Below are 18,325 nucleotides of genomic sequence, written 5' to 3'. Positions count from 1 at the left end.
TTGTTTTTAAATTGTGAACACTTTTTCCCTGATAAATACCAATAAAAAACTTGTGAGTAATTTCTACAATGAAACAAAAGTATGTTTCTAAAATTATTCATTGTTCGTGTAAAAATCCAACAGAAAAAACATTAAGATGTGAGCATATGAAATAAATTACAGTGGTAAGTACGTAGTCATTGTATATATCTAATGAATATTAAATTGGCAGAACTGCCAAGCTGTTCATGATGTATTTGTTTACTGCATAAATAAAGCTCCTTTTAACTTCAAATTTTTTTACAATGCAGTAGCCATTTTCAGAGGTATTTCGGTTGTGGTGGAATAGTTAGCCTGTTAAGCTAAGTCCAGATAATTTCTTTTTCTGTACCGTTTAGTATTCATATGCAAGTTTTTAACTTGTGAGTTTTCCTCAGAAAATGACAGTGGAAGCTATTTTTCACTAATGTAAACATTTGCAACATTGAAAAGTTGAATATTTGTCTTATATAAATTTACTGCAGTTCTATAAACTTTAAGAATACATTTTGAAAGGGATTCCTTATTTTGTTTAAGTAAGATGTTACTTCCAAACTCATTTTTGAGAGCAAAAATATTACAAACAAATGAACAGTAAATATTCAGTAAAATTGCTATAAAGAGAAGCTATTGTGAGAAATGTGCTAGGAAGTTGCTGTAGATATTTAGTTTAGGTAATTAATTCTGTTAAAAATAAGAAAGGAAAGAAGTGGAACTATACTTCTGTAGTACTTTCTTCTGGTTAAGCAGTGAGTTTTTTATAATGTGATTAGATACATCATTTATACAAACTACATCTATTTTGTTTAGACTTTTCTGTAAAAGTGATCTTAAGTTTTGATTCTTGAATAAATTTTAACCATTACAGTGTAATTGTAGAACAGACTTAGTTATTATTAAATATTTGTGATCCACAACGTTTCCCATCATTCCTTTCACACTCAGAAATAGTAAAATTCCCAAAAACAAAGAATCTAGATGACAACATGAGACAAATTACTCCTGAAAAAGACATGGGCATTCTCAAGAATAATACGTCACATGCCTGGTTTATTAGGGTAAGTGAAGAATGTAGTGGTTTCCTATTGTCTTCCCTGAGCCAAATGTATGGTTGCATATCGGCATGTCAAACCTGCCAAAAATGTAGATAAGATTTGGTGCTGCAAATGAAACCTTTTCTCTGTTCACAACAGGGACTTGCTGTACAGTGAGCATTACTGATCTTACAAGTGCATGATCAGCTTACAATGGATTGATGCCCTTTGGCAGGATTGTTGGAGAGGGGAACCCTACTTTAAATCCAAAATGGCAGCTCCCAACATAGCTCCATTTTGGAGAAAAGAACATTTAAAGAATTTTGAGTGGTTAAAGTAGGTTATTTGAGTCACAGCAGCTGAATTGAAAGTGTTACAGTCTTTAAATCGAAAGGTCTCAGGTTTAAGTCTTAATGCATTTTTTAGCTTTCATTTTTACTTCCTTGTACGAAGTAAAAAATTTTGGTTTTCAGATTTCAACGGAAATATCCATTTTGACTAGTTTCAGCATGGCGTCTTTATGTACTGTCATCAAATGGCTTCAACAGCACATGGCACTTACTAACCTTATGGTAGCTCTGAGAAGGGCTGTTCTTGTCGAATGGCTTCGACGGATAGTATTTCATAACCTTGTGGTGGCCCTGAAAAGGGCCGTTTTTTGCATTAGCTCTGGAAGTTGGTCTGCACAAAGTCGGGGAGTTGTGGCTTGTCCATTGAAGTCAGACCGGGCTTTCTCTCAGCGGCAGTTGAATCACCACTACAGCGTGGCAGTGGTAGCCCCCAGAGCTCCGCAGTCGGCGTCAATCGCCCTTGGCCGAGGCGGTTCTCCCTGAGCCAGCGACTGCTGCCGAGTCCGCCGGCCAGAGCGATTGAAGCCCGGCGAGCCACCTATCTGAAGGTAGTGTCCGCACCCAGTGGCTCTCTCGGCGGGCCTGCTGCTGCGGCGGGGATGTTGGCATCTGTCGGGAGGTTCCATGTTGAGGCGGCCAGGGAACTTCTTGGTCTTCTCCAGATGGTGGTCGACGATGAATTGAAAATTCGGAATGGAATGGAATGCAAAGTTGGCAGGAGTTTATTACTCCCTACTCCATCGCAGAACCTGGACAGAGTCCCTTGCTGCTGGATCATTCTAATCGGGCTTGTTTTTTAAAAGGGTTAATTTTAAATAGCGGGTAATTTTTCAAATTTTGTTTATTATTATTTAGTGTTTTAAGGACGGATTTAATTGCATTCCAATCCGTTGTTAAACCAGCGTTATCGAACCCATTTTACGGGCCGACCGCGGAAGGCTAGGCTTATAAAGCCTGTCCTCCCGACGTAATTCCCCTTCAGACCGTCCACTGAAGTCCTTTCGGTGCTAACTCTTTAATAGGCTAGCAGGAATACGCCACAACGGAGCACTAGCTATAAGGAGGGAGCAATGCGTCCCCTTTTCCGGAGGAGTCGCAATTGCTGGGTTATTTTGTCTTACTGTAAGTTTTTTTTTTTAAAAAGGAGAGGTTGTGTAGAAGCTCTTCATCCGCTTCTGGTATGGCTGCCCTTCAGGACGCATCTCTGCTGGGCTCTGTTCCGGACTCCAGTCCATGATGTTGGGACGATCTTCCTTCTTCTTCTTCTTCCGAAGACCTCTTCGTTCTTCTTTGGCCTGCACTTTCCAAGAATTGGTAGTAACCGAAGTTACATACCATTAACCTTGGAATTCCCGAAGGGCTGAACGGGGGAAAGTGCAGGTTTCTTCGTTCTTCTGTGCTGTCAGTGGCTGCTGGGCAGGTGGCTGCTGGGCTTGCGACTGCTGGGCTGGTGGCTGCTGGACTCGTTCCCTCTTTCTTCTTTCTTGAAAGGAAAGGAAGGTAATAGGGAACTTACAAATGGTGATACCTATTCGCGATCGCGGTTTTGGGGCGGCGATTTTCTGGACAGAAGTAAACAGTAATTATTCACTCCACGTAATTATTAACCTTCAGACACACGTGTGTCTGAGAAGGGGTTGGGGGGACCGCATTGAAGAAACCATTTGTTTTTGTGGTGGCTGTTGGTATCTGCAACAAAAGAAGCAGAACACACACACACACGAGAAAAAAATTTTTTTTTAATTTAGACCGCGTTTTTGTTTTATGCGCGATTTACCGTATTTGAAGTCTTCAAACTATATAACTCGCGACCCCGGAAACGCGTCTGACGCACTATTCCGTTTATGGCTCATGCGATATGGAGGCCCCTAAGCCTGGTTTGTTGATTTTCGGCTACCGCACCGCAACATCACGGTGGTTCGTCCAGTACGGCGTGAGGCCGCTTCCTTACAACTGTCGGAGTTGGGTCCTCTCGGCAGATGTCCCGAAGATGACTGTGTTCGGACACAGCCGCTCTCCCGAACAGTCTGCGCGCCTGCGCCACCCGCAACTCGGACACGGATTGAAATCTCGCATCAGATCGGAGAGTGGCGTTCCTGACGAACCACGGAGCTCCAAATATCGTCCGCAACGCGATGTTTTGGACGGCCTCGATCTTCTTTTGAAGCGAGGAGCTCAACACTGCCCCCCATGCCGGGTAAGCATATGTTAGAATCGGCAGTACGTACAGCCGAAAAATGAGGAGCTTAGTTGCCAGTGGGAACGGGCTGGCACTGTTCAGCACTGGGTATAGCGAGGCTCTGGCGGCCTTAGCCCTCCGGGTCGCATAATTTACATGTTCGCCGAAGGTAAGCCGCCTGTCCAACACCACCCCCAGGTACTTAACTGTTTTCTCAAAAGGGATTTTCTCCCCTGAGATTTCCAGCTCTCTGGTCGGTTTTCGTGTCTTGCATGTGAACATCACGGCCACCGACTTTTCACCGTTGACCCTGATTCTCCACATGTCGAGCCACGGTTCCACTAAGTCCAGCTGCCTTTGGAGCCTCCGGACCGCGTAATCCACATTTCCGGATTCGTAGAAATATGCCGTGTCGTCTGCGTAAAGGGCCGTTTTGACCCCTTCCGACAGCGGCATATCGTTCACGTACAAAGTGTACAAGAACGGGGAAAGTACTGCTCCTTGGGGAACCCCAGCGGCTATTTCTCTGGTGGAGGAAATCGTTTCCCCTACGCGCACGACAAAATGTCGGTCTAGCAGATATGACCGCATCAGTCTGACATAGCGGTAGGGGATCGCCGATCGCGCTAGCTTATAAAGCAGCCCGCTATGCCAAACTTTGTCAAAGGCCTTGGCCACATCCAGAAAAACGGCTGCAGTCACCCGTTTCCTGTTCAGGCCTACGACAAGGTCGTCTATTATTTTTAACAGTTGGAGGGTAGTTGAGTGACCCTCCCTGAACCCAAATTGCTCGGGCCGCACTTCTCCCTCCATGTATCGCCTCAGTTTTTCGAGAAAAATCCTCTCGAACAACTTAGACAATACCGGTAACAGGGAGATTGGCCTATAATTCCCTGGGAAAAGTAAACTTTTCCCCGGTTTGGGTAAGCATACGACTTTGGCCGTTTTCCAACAATTCGGGAAATATCCAACGTACAAAATGGACGTGAATATCACCGAAATTGCTGTAATCACGGAGGCCGGTATGTTCCGGAATGCACGGGCGCTGATCCCGTCGACACCCGGGGCCTTGTCGGGGCTTGTGGCCTTAATGGCTGCGGAAACTTCCGCTTCAGTGACTTGGTCAATCTCTAGAGGGGCGTCCTCCACCTGTGAGAAATAATCTACAAGAAAGGATTCCACCTCGGTTGTGTGCTCGTCGTTCGGGGAGGGAGGGGGGTTTGGAGTGAACTGCTCCTCCAAGGTATCGGCGAAAACCTCGGCCCTCTCCGCCTCCGAGTATGCAAGAAAACCTCGCTGCCCCACAACCGGATGGCGAGGCTTCTTCCCTTCTCGCAGTCTCCTGTTCAACCTGAACACCGAGGAGATGTCGTCAGAGACCGAGGCGAGGTATTCGTTCCACGAATCCTCTCGATGGCTTGTCAGCAGTTGTTTTACCCTTTCCGTTTGATTATAAAAGGCCCGCTTATCAGCGGGGGACAGGGTGATTTGATATCTCCTCCTCAGTCTTCGTTTCTCCGTTATGGCCTCGGAGATATGAGGAGGGAGGTCGTTTCGAACAACTGCTCGAGTTTTGGCCGATGAGCTGCCTGCCAGGGCCTCGGTCATTGACGACGTGACGCGCCCGACAGTGTCGTCGATTTCCTCCGGGGTGTTTAGGAGCTCAGGATTTACCGGCCTGTACTCCCGCTGGAGGGTCTCGTAGAACCTTTTCCAGTTGACTGACCTTCGGGGTATAGGCGGGGGATCTCGGCCACCCCCTGCCTGACCTAGTTCCAACAGGACAGGGGAATGGTCCGAGCTGAGGTCTTCTATCGTTTCAATCATGAATGGGAGGGTACCCCCCTTCATGACTGCGATATCCAGCACGTCAGGCCTAGGCCTGCCTGAGCGATGCACGAACGTGGGCACCTCAGGGCCCATCCCAATTTTCCAGCACGACATCCAGATCTGCGCCGGTTACCGCGTCGTTCGGCTTGCTATAAGCCGAAACCAGCCGATACACCGTGCCCAGATGCTCCACATGCACACACGTTTGCTCCATCACGTTTGTATGAAGAACAACGCGCGTATGCATGTGGCGTCTGTGGACTAAAACCGCAGTTCCACCAGAGGTGTGAGATCCGGGTCGAACTGGCCTATCCGTCCTATATGTAAAATAGTTCCGAAGGGTCAGTTGCTTGTTTGGGTTCAAGCACGTCTCAGACAACAGTATCACGTCTATCAGTAGATCCTCGGCCAGACGGCATAGTTCCTCCGTCCGGCCTACTACTGAGTTGGCGTTCCACTGCAAGAGTCTGAGGGTGGGCCTAACCATACCTGGACAGTACAGCCATGAGGCACTCTATTAAGGACTGAATACAGTCCTTGAGAGATTTTGCCTGGAGCAGGCGTGGCAAAACCATCATTATGTCTGGCAGGATATCCTTCACTGTCATCTGTGACAGGAAGTCCATGCCAGTGGTCTCCAACGGGGTGGCCGGTTTCGGAGTACCGCTGGAGGTGCCTTTTGGCGCGGCTGCCCTTTTGGTGGGGCGCGGGGCCACAGGGTTTTTAACAGCCTGCTTGGCCTTCCCAGACGGAGCAGGCTTTGCCTTTCCCGTCGAGGAAGGCTTGGCCCTCTTCGCCGGGGCCGGCCTTGTCGCCGCCTTTTGTTTCACCACCTTCTTGGTGGTTGCCGCCGGTTTTGGCTTGGCGGGTGTTGGGGAGGGTACCTCCCCTTTTTTCACTACCGCCTTGGCCACAGGTGCCGGCACCTCCGGTTTGGGGGCTGATTTTCCCCCACCGGCAACACGGGCCCAGCTGCGGCCGTCTAAAGTCGCGGGCTTTTTAAGTCCCTTGACTTTATTTGTCTGCTCCTTATAATAGGGGCAGCCCCTGTAATTGGCCGGATGTGGCCCCTTACAGTTGACGCATGAGGCTGGTTCCTCACGCGGCTTGACGCAGGCAGAAGTGTCGTGGTTTCCACCACACTTCACGCATTGCTGGGCCCTCTGGCAGTAATTGGACGAGTGTCCAAATTTCTGGCATCTGTGGCACTGGGGTGGCCCCCCTCGTTACACAAATGCAGTCACTGCGACCTTGCAGTAAAAAATACTGCCAAGGTCATAAATGGTCCGGGCCAAAGGGGTCCTCTTAAGGGCCACTAGGCAGGTCGGGGTTTCCCGACCGTCCCTTGTGAGGAGCTTCTTGACTGAAGTCACCTCAAAACCAAGGGAGGTCAGTTCCTCCCTTACTTCTTCCGGGGCAGCCCCATAGGGGATCCCCCGTATAACTACCTTCAGCTCCCTGTCCTTCGGGAGCTGAAAGGAGTGAAAGGCGATTCCCTTCGAGTGCAGGAAACTCTGCACCACCCGGTAATCTGCCTCGCTGCCCAGCTGCAGCCTTATTGAGAGCCCGGTGCTTTTTGCCACCAGGCGCCCCCCAATCCTCGACTTTATGTCCCTTGCCAATGCTGGCCACTCTTTCGGGCAGTCCAGCATTATCGGCGGGATTTTCTCCCGCCTGACGGGTTGGCGGCTGCTGCAGCCCGCTACGGGCTCCGCCTCCATAGGAGGCGCGAAGTCCCGGCGTTTCTGGCGCTTCCTAGCGCCAGACCCGCTTTCCTCTCCACCGTCGGACAGTTCCGGGGTGTGGGAGGCCTTATTTTTCCTTCCATTGAGGAAAAATAAAACAGAAAATTAAAAATTTTAAATTAAACTTAATTTAGCACTTCTTAGTCTACACTTGCTGCAAAACAAAATCACTGACAAGAAAAATCAATTTAAAATAAAATTATTTTAAGACTAGCACAATAGTCCTATAATAATACGCTATTAACTTAATGTATTTGTAATGACTACAAGAGTTCACCTTACATTATTATAGCAATTTGAATAAAATAAAAGTAAAATTAAGAAAAGGATTATCCTTTTCTTAATGTAACTGGCCCGTAATCCAGGTAGCTGGCCGCCCGGCTGATGTCCTAGCAGACCCTTCTCACATTGTCTGGCGACGCAGGTAGAAGAACTGTTGAACACCTGGCTGGACTGGTTACAACTCACAATCACAGAGCACAATAAAAGACGACCTTCCACTAACAAAGCCAAGGATTGACTCACCACCAAAAAAGCCCACCAAAACCTTGAAAATTCACGCTCGTGTACGCCCTTTTATTGGGGTCTCTGAGAGTGGTGGGCCGTAGCGCCGCTATGGTGGGAGAACTGCACGGCTACCATGTTTTTCCACTGATATTAAATTAAGTATATATGTGGTAACAGTACATACACACATGTGTATTTCGCATAACTCAAAAACGATTAGCTATAGGATGTTGAAATTTTGGAATTAGGACATCTGTGCACCTCCCCTTTTGATTACAATCAACTGAACCAAAAAAGCCCAAAATCCAAAAAAAATTGGATTTTGTACCTTTTTTAACTGCAGTAATAAGCCCTCATTGAGAACTTTTCAACAATATATCATAAGTGGTACTTATTTTCATTGGAGTTCTAGCCAAATGAAATTTTAATTATTGAAATATTTGAATCTTAGAAGGGGAAGACACATCTGTTCGAATCAGACTTCATCTTTTTTTAAAAATTTAAATGTATTGATTTATTAGTAATTATTAACCTGTGATTGTAAAAAGATTTTTTTATGATAAATAATAATAAAAAAAGAAAAGTATCATAAGTTATTAATGAAATAAAATTTATTTGCTTTTCATTTTAAAAAATGCGTATATGTAATTTAATAGGCATACAAAGAAGTCATGTGGGCCACATCAGATTTTTTTTTACACATACACTAACAGAGCAATGATTTTTTTTAAGGGGTGTAGTAGAGACCATGCCAATATAATTTTCCTTTTTGCTTCTTTTTCTTGTATTTTCATTGTGTTACAGTTTTTTCTATCCATTTTATTATAGGCCTATAAATGAGTTTTTATTATGTAGTATTTATGATGATTACAAGAATCTGGGGAAAAAACTATGAATTTCATGTGTGCTGATTTATTACCTTATTTGAAAATAACAATTGATAACCTAACAAACAAATTTTAATTTTCAGCCTTTCTGTTACCATTCAGAAATACAGAATGTCCCATATAAAACGCAACCCAACCTTATATTGGTAGGTATTGAAATAATAAAAAGGCATGTGTAAATGTAATTTTTATTATTACCATCCATTACCTTACATTTAGAGTAAATGTTGGAAGTGGCCGCCATCTTCTTGAATACAATCTTCAATTCTTTTTACAGCGTTTCTTGCAACTTTTTTCAAAGTTTGTGGCTGGATATTTAATACAGCTTGTTCAATATTGACTTTCAAGTGTTCGTGGTTTGTTGCTGTAGGCTTTTTCTTTGAGGTAACCCCGTAGAAAAAAATCCGCCGCAGTCAAATCTGAAGATCTTGGTGGCCACAAGCCTCGACCGATAACACGATTACCAAAGAATTCCTCAACGAAATCAGAAGTTCAACCTGCGTAGTGCGATGTCGCACGTCATAGCCAGCAGTGTCTGTCTTCCTCTTCCAAGAGTGCAATGAACTGAAATAAAATATCCTGATATCATTCTGCATTAATGGTGTACTCGAAAAAAAAGGACCGATTATTTTCTTCCGCGATATCGCGCACCACACGCCCAACTTCTGCGGGTGTAATTGTTTTTCGTGATAAACGTGGGGATTTTCAGCACTACAAATTCTACTGTTTTGGCTGTTTACGTAGCCATCCAAATGAAACCGTGCTTCATCTGTGAAAAATAACGAATCCATAACATTAATTCCCTCTCGCAAATCGACGGAACCATTGACAGACAATATTGTAGCCGTTTTTCTTTGTCGGGCTCCAGAAGTTGATGAACCGTTTGAATGCGATAAGGTCGTAATTGTAATTGTTTGGTCGCCCGATGAACAGTTGATTTAGACAAATTAATTTCAGCAGACAAACGTCTGATCGATTTATTTGGCGAGGCGAGTAATCGGTCTTTGATTTCAGTGACTGAATCTGTATTCAACACTGACACAGATCTTTTGTGTTCCTTGTTATTAACAGAACCAGTCTCTCTAAATTTTGCAACTAACCTTAATACTGATGTTTTGTTAGGAGCTGGTTTATCTGGGTACTTATGGCGAAACAAATTCTGCACTGCAACCACTGATTTCGTACTGAAGTACGACTCAACAATGAAAACATGTTCATCTAGCGAAAACACCATCTTGTCTCTAGCATACACTGAACGTTATGATTACATTGTTGTTACTATCGGTAGTGTTCTACTGTGTCGCCGCGATGTTCAGATGTTGGACGAGTCCATTACAGTAACGAGTAGGGAGTAAGCTTAACTTTTTAAATTTCATGGATGAGTGCTTGCGTTTTATATGGGACATTGTATGTAACTACGCTTTTTTTTACAGACTTTTCAAAAAAAGTATGATATTACTTTGTAATAGCTGTTTTTGTCATAAATATTTATAATAATATTATATCTTATTGAGTGGAGTAATATATCTGCTTTATAAAAATAATTAATAAAAGGATAAAGAAAACAAAATTTTACCGTTGTTTTGTAGAAGTGAAGGTAAATATTTTTCAACTACTACAGGAATCATTTTTGCTACACCAGAAATTATTGATATCTTTAAATACATTTTAAAGACTTATGATGAATAATTAATTTATGAATATTGTAATAATAATGGTTTTGTTATATCTGTTGCAGATTACACAGTTAAAATATCAATAATTGGATTAACATTTAGTTTCATCCAAATTGTGATCTCTATCTTCATAATACCTAAACTATTTTATATTGTAGTTTCTAGTGAGAATGTTGTAACAGTTTATTTTTGCATAAAATTATTGGTTAACAGTGTTTGTAATTTGGTAATTATTTTAATTTTATTTTCATGGTTAAAAAAGGTTCAGCCTGTTTTAAATGATATCTTATATCTGCTTATTAACATCGACCATAATTATTTTCATAAATCATTTTTAATATCAAATATAGTAACATTCTTCTTTATCTTTTATGTTCTGCTGATGGTAAATTATTTTATAGCAGGAGCAACAGTATCAGTGTATGGATTGTCATATTATTGGATGAATTTTTCAGCATTCACTACAGATATTTTAATCATAGTATTAACAACAATATTATCAATAACTTATCAAGAAATGAATAACTCAATTGAAAAAATACATAAAGAAAATATAGCTGAAATAGAATCAGTTTCAATGTTAATCAATGATGTAATATTAAGACATTGGTATGTAGGTGAAGTTGTTTTAAAATTGATTTCATGTTTTGGACCTCATCTTTTGCTTTCAAATATCTCTACTTTATTCAATATGACGATGACGTTGTCAACGACATACTATATTAATATGTTTCCTGATGATAGATCACCTTTGTTATTAATGGCTTCTGCTGTGGAGTGTATAATTTTATTTACAAAATTAGTTCTGCTTTGTAAAAAATGTGATTCTGTTACTTATCAGGTTTGTATAAAAAAATATTATAAAAAAATTTGATAAGTGAGTAATTATGTGATATTTATTTAATTTAATTACTTCCATGTAATGCTATATATTTATAAAATATCTCAAGAAAAGTTGGTCAATTTATTAAAAAAGAAATTAGTGCTAAAACCCATTTTCTGAAATTGGAATTTGCCAGAGATTCTGAGATATCTTATCTTTCCAAACACCATTTTTGATGTGATCTACAGCGTCGCTAAACTAAAGAACCTAAGGGTTAATCACTGGGACCCTTCCATACAAATTTAATCTCTAAGCATTTTATTAAGTAACTGATAAACCAACCAAGGTTTTATAGTATGACTGTGATCAAATAATCAAATTTAATCTGAGAATAGGTGATGCGCTTATGAATAAGTAAGTAGATGCCTAGGTGAATTAATTGAAGTAATTTTTTGGTATTGATGAGATATAAAGAAATTGGTAAGACTTAAATGTTTTCATAGCATTTGAAGATTATTATTTTATTTTAATCTTGCAGTAAGAACAATACATTTTTTAAAAGTATTTGTGATTTTCTTATACCTTTTGAATAAAAAGGAATAAGAATGAAACCTCAATACTTCTGCTGAAACATGAGCATTCTGAAAAATGTGTTCCCAAAATATCTAAAATATTCATAGTTTCCGGCTACTGTGAACAATGGATATTTTACAGAATCAATTAGGATATCATAAGAAGAGAAACAATTAATCTGACATCTGCAGAATTGTGCATTAAATATGACAATTGTAATAACTGGTGAGAAGTTTAAAACCAAACCGAGCCAGCTTGTACTGCTGCTAGTTGAGAACATCTTTAACGTTGCTTCTACTGGCATGGTTGTGTATGTTACTATTGGTGTATGTTGTAAACTACTCGCACTTCAGTGCAGTATAGTTTTGTTCTTTGCAGTGTTGTTTTTCTAAAATGCCTTATTCAATTGAGGAAAGGGTTGCTAAAGTGGAACATTATGTACATTCTGGATCCTTTCAAGAAACACAGAAAAATTTCCAAATATCAATATCCCTGCAAAGAGCAGATACCCACAATTCAGTTAAAAGATAGATAGATATACAACAGGATCGGCCCAAACACAAAATGAAACCTTACATTAGGAGTCCAGAGGTTATAACCAAAATTCAAAGAAGAATTTCTGCTGGTCCAAAAAATCTATCATAAAATACACATCTTGCCTTAAGAATTTTCATGATTTACATTGAAACCGTATCATGTAACAACTTAAGAGAGCAGAAACCAAAATGTTTTAATTATTTCTTCTACATTCTCAAAAAACATTATTGATGACAGATAGGCCGAATGTTGTATTTCATGTCAAATGAGGCATGGTTTCATTTATCTGGGCATGATAATTTGTACAACACCTTTATGAATCAAACCTCCCCATACTATCAACAAATTCTACAAGAAAAAGACAGCGTTGACACCAATGTTTTGCATTAGAGGAGCTCTCAATATGCATGCGAATATCACTTGCATGATGTATGACTGGGGATTGCATTGCTGCCCAGGGTGTTCATCTTTTGTAATAATATAGTTGTTGTTATATAAACTTTTGCTTATGTAAATACAGAATTTAATTTAATTTTCATTTCATTCATAAAATGTTGCAACCGAGTTAAGTTTGTAGCCAGTCAATATTTCTGTTATTCATCTGAAATGTATATATGTAACTGGTTAAACTCTTTAAGATGTTTAATACAAATCTAATTAAAGGGTGAAGTAAACTCATATAAAGTAAACTACTCTGGTCAGTGGCAGTCTCCCAGCAGAGTAACCTCCTACTTATTGGCAGCCACTGTGCCTGTGGTGTTGTTCTTTGGGTGTCTTCTTTCCAGGAGTTGCAGGTTCATTAAAAGCCAAACTAGCAACTGAGGTGGCTACGGGGTAAAACTTAATTTTATTCTTTATGAAATTTAATTTAAGACACATGCAGTTTTCCCTCTTAGCTGTGAGTGCACACATGAAAAATATTTGCACACACAAACATTTTTCTCATGTCAACGCTTCAGAAATTAAAATCAGTGTGTTAGTTTTAAATTCAAATTAACTGCCACCTATAAAGTCTGTGTAGATGTCAGCAATCGTCAGTGGTGACTGGTGAGGCCGTGGAATAATGAAGCTCATTTGAAAGTTTTGCAACTTGTTCTGGGAATACCTGTCACGCTTATGGTGTCATATGTGTATAAGATTGCATCAGTGTTTAAGATAACATCTTATATGTATTAAAATCATAATTATGTGATTACTGACTTTTGTTATTAAATATTAACTTTACATTAAAGCTCATTATGTTTACTTGTGATGGAGCTTCTGTGATGTTGGGAAAAAAACTGTGTAGAAGCTAAATTAAAACAGTGTGTACCACATTTGGTTCAACAACATTGTGTTGCACATCGTGAAGATTTGTGCATTTCTGACGCTCGGAAAGAAGTTAAAGAGACAAAAGGTATTGAAACTGTGGTAAGATCTATTTATACTCTATAATCAAGATCTACAATGAAGAGAAGTAAATTTAAAAATATTATTGATGCTTCTAAAAAATGAAGCTATAGCTTTCAAGGCCATCAATGAGATTAGGTGGTTATTGAGGCATTTTAAAGTAAAGGCAGTAATTAATAATTATGAAGCACTAATTGATAATAAAGATGAAAAGATGATAAATAAAAATGATGTAATTTCAAAATTTTATTTAAGGAGATTAGAAAATATTGAATTTCAAATTAATTTAGAAATTTTAAATACAATTGTAGAACTTGTGCATTATATCTATTTTTTTGGCATCAAGAGCTTACACCACTCAATGTTTTTCAGGCTTGTGCAAAAGTAAGTAAGATAAAAGAACAATTTCTTATTGGCAACATTACCTGGAGCATTAAGGTAATGCTTACTTTTCTCTTTTTCCTGTTTAGCCTCCGGTAACTACTGTTTAGATAATTCTTCAGAGGATGAATGAGGATGATATGTATGAGTGTAAATGAAGTGCAGTCTTGTACATTCTCAGTTCGACCATTTCTGAGATGTGTGGTTAATTGAAACCCAACCACCACAGAACACCGGTATCCACGATCTAGTATTCAATCCGTGTAAAAATAACTGGCTTTACTAGGACTTGAACACTGGAACTCCCGACTTCCAAATCAGCTGATTTGGGAAGACGCATTCACCACTAGACCAACCCGGTGGGTTAAGGTAATGCTTACTAAAAAATGCTTAATGTCACGAAAAATGCTAAAGGTAATGCTTAAAGTAAGTTAATGCTTTTCCAAAAAGCTACTGACCAGAATATTGTAATAAATACAAGTAATATGTTAAAATTTATTAATTTACTAAGCAAAAATTTAGAAAAAAGCTTTCCAAAATATGAGGTAGAAGACTGAATATGCTTTGATGTAACACTCTGGCATTGTGCGATTTTGGTTATGGATTATCATGCATGAAACTGTGCTTAAAATATAAAATTTTGTTAGAGATAAAATTTGTAATATCAGAACAATATAATGACTTTAAATATGCTGTGTGCGAAAAAATTAAATTGAAACGAGTAAAAGACACTACAGACTTGGTAATGTTTTCTTTACATAACGAACAATTAACGACTTATCAAAATTATTAGATATTGGGGGTATCTTTTTGGCCAGTAGTGCAGGTTGTCACTCGCAATTTGCTATCAGCAGGTTGCAAGTGGAGCTTTAGTCTAATTAAAACAAAATATAGAAATTGATTAAAAAGTTTCATTTATATATGAAGATGAAAATAAAATCTTAAGTAAATGATGAAAATAATATTAATTTAGATCAACTTTATTCAGAATGGTTAAAAACAAAAGATAGGATAGAAATGTTGTAAAATTAATAGCCTTCAACAAGTGTTTTTTATATTAAATATTTTTAATTCTGTAATTATTTTTAAAAAATTTGAATAATATTAATAATAAAAATTGTGAGTTATTTATCTGCAGTCGGAAAAAAGTTATAACCAGATTATGTTTTTACAAGGCAAGTCACTAAAATATTCCTGCTTTTTCCATTCAAATTTCTTAACTAATTACTTTATGCTGATTTTAAAAGTAATTGTAACTTTAAAATTATAGTTGCACTTTTAAATAATATCTAATTTACCTATGGATGCCACAGAACTGTATGTTATGTGGTTAATCACATAGGCATCTGTTGTGTAGTAATATTACACTAATATTGTTTTATCTTTTTTTTTATGTTGTATGCAAAATTTGTTTAATACTGCACAAAGATTTTTTTTTTAAAAACCTGCACACACACAAAAAGAAATGCGTATACAGGTCACTCAAAATTAGAGGGAACACTGGACATATGCTACAATGCAACATACAAACACAAATGTTTAGAAGAAAATGTGTGCAAATAAAAGTCTATATTTAGAACAATGAAATAAAGATAGGTTAGAGGGTAATATGTCTGTTATAGAGGAAGAGATTCTGTGTGAACAAAATTGATTCCTTAATATTAGCCACAATAATTATATATTTTTGTTTATGTTCAACAGTCATATTGTTTTTAATCCTATAATGCTGACTTTTTTTCAGAGTAAAAGAACATCTCTGCAAATTCAAAAACTGATAAAAAACAATATTTATCTAGAAAATGGTGTTTTTGAACAGGTAAATTTATATAGTTATAAGTTCTTATTTTACGTGCACTGTTTTATTTTATACATCAAATTCTATTTTCGATGTTTTATTTAAATAACATTATTGGTAACAGAATGACTATTAATAACCAATTAATAATATAAAGTTGACTAAAATTTTCAGTTAATAATTTAAACCTTTTTTTTTTTTTTTACTTCAAAAATATTTTTATTTCAAAGATAGTATTCTTTCCTCATTTAGTGTAGAAATAAATTATATTTTGCATTGATTAATTTCACCCTGTGTCCCTTTAATTTTTCTCATGTAATTGCTTTGAGGTTGTGTTATACATCAGACTATAATTGTAATAGTTAATATATTTGTTAACTATTACATTAACAAGTGTAATAAGTTAACAACTATTACGTTTAATGTAACAATTGTTAACTATTAAGTTGAAGGCTACATCTGTTCTACCACAGCTGAGATTTTTTTGGATAAAAGATTTCACTAAGCCTGAGATTTCTTATCCAATCTCAGGCTTACTATTCCTCACTGGCATTTAACTGAAACTGAATGAGAAAAACAAGCATGCAAATTCAAGTAACATCTTTTAATCAGTTATGAGAGTTGTAAATGTTTTCTAAAATGATCATTTAAACTCACTTTCAATACATTTAGATGCAGTAGGCTACTAGCTTTTAATATAATAGTAGTCAATAGTAATACATAAACTGCATGTTGAAAGACAATTCAAATGAGTGGAACAAAATGTATCCAAGATGAAATATGATAGCAGAGCAGAATTTACTTAATGTAAATAAAAATCCTTCAATATTTTTAATGAGATGTAACATAAAAATTGAAAACAAACAAATTTTTACTAAGAGATATATTACCTTTCCCTTTGGTGTATAAATGTTAGAGATACATTATCAAAGATTACATTAAAATTTACATTTTGTCTGAATTATCAATCAAAGATTTTGTCAAGTCTATTTTTAAAAACTCTTATGATATACATGATAGAAGCCAACTTAATTTAAATTGCATTTCATCTGTAGACGCAAGTGGATGATAAAAGAATCAAGAATTTGTTGCACATGTGCATAAAATTTTTTTTTTAAATAAATTTTACTAAAGAAATAAGAATTCCTTTTAAAAAGATCTAGATGATATAAAATTTAAGCAGAATACCAATCAGTCGGTAGATTAATGAATCATTACTACTTCAAACTTTGTATATACTGCTAATAAATATGATTTGAAATTAAGAGTTTTTGTCTTCAGGCAAAAACAATATATCAGTATTAACCATCCTGTCATTATTCATTTTTCGTTCAGTTACATGTTCTCATACTACATCTGTTTTGTTTTATCATATTTTACACTAATTATCATTTTTTACATTAAATAATGATAGGATAATAATTAATACAGTATTAAACTTTAATGTTATTAAATTCAGATTTTTAAGCAAAGATGCTGGTTATAATATGTTCAGTTGAATCATAAATATAGCCAATAAAATCTATAATTTGTTACAGGTCAGCAATTTTCAAATACAAGTGAATAAAAGGCCTGTAGATATAACAGCCTGTGGATTTTTTAGAATGAATGCTTCATTTGCTGGAAAAGTAAGTAAATACATACTAAGTTCAATATATCTCAGGTATGGTCAAATATAACTCAGGTAATAACATGAGTACAAGACTTCAATCATATTCATACATATTATCCTCATTCATCCTCTGAAGTAATACCTTATGGTGATTCCAGAGGCTAAATAGAAAAAGAAAAAGAAGTTCAACATATTAAAAAGTACTTAATTTTTTGGGGTATTTAGTAATTTAATAAATTACAAAACAAAATCTGAATTCTGTCACCACAAAATCAGAAAATTTACAAATATATAAAATTAAATTGCTTTGAGCATTTGCCCCTGCTTTATTACAAACATTATTTCTTCTAAGTTTTCACATCTGATCACTCCACGTAGTACAAACATACAACATTTTCTCACTTGTATTTTCCAATGTACATACAAATCTCTGCTGACAACAAATAACTCAGACAAACTGTATTAAGGAAGTACATCCATACTTACAACTCCATGTTATAGAGAACAAAATAAAAACATATCAATCAACAGGAAATGCATAATGCAGAAATACATAGACCAAGATTCACACAGTATTTCTTACTCTTTCAGGTTACAAAAGATTTCTGAGTGGTTTTAAAAAACCAATAAAAAAATTATACCTTATAATACAACAAACTAATCAAAAAAATTAATTTATTTACTAAATGAATTTACAAATGATACGATACACTACAATTTCTATATAGCAATTTATGGTATAATAGATAAATAAATATAATTAAAGAATTCCACCCTCTGCATACATAACTCAAATCCCAAAACACAGATAATTCTTTAGTAATATTTTTCTCATTCATAAAGTCAATTTGATTCTTTTGTAATCTTTTTCACCAGTGTTTCATTATTTTGTATAATAATTACATTCCCAATTTTTAGTTTTGATTTACAAATACAATATTTGTGTAAATATTCCACTTCATCTTTTCATTCTCTTTCTCAAGAAAGAG

This window comes from Lycorma delicatula, chromosome 3, assembly GCF_047948215.1.
Source record: "Lycorma delicatula isolate Av1 chromosome 3, ASM4794821v1, whole genome shotgun sequence".
Taxonomy (NCBI): Eukaryota; Metazoa; Arthropoda; class Insecta; order Hemiptera; family Fulgoridae; genus Lycorma; species Lycorma delicatula.
Note: the sequence above shows the minus strand (reverse complement) of the source record.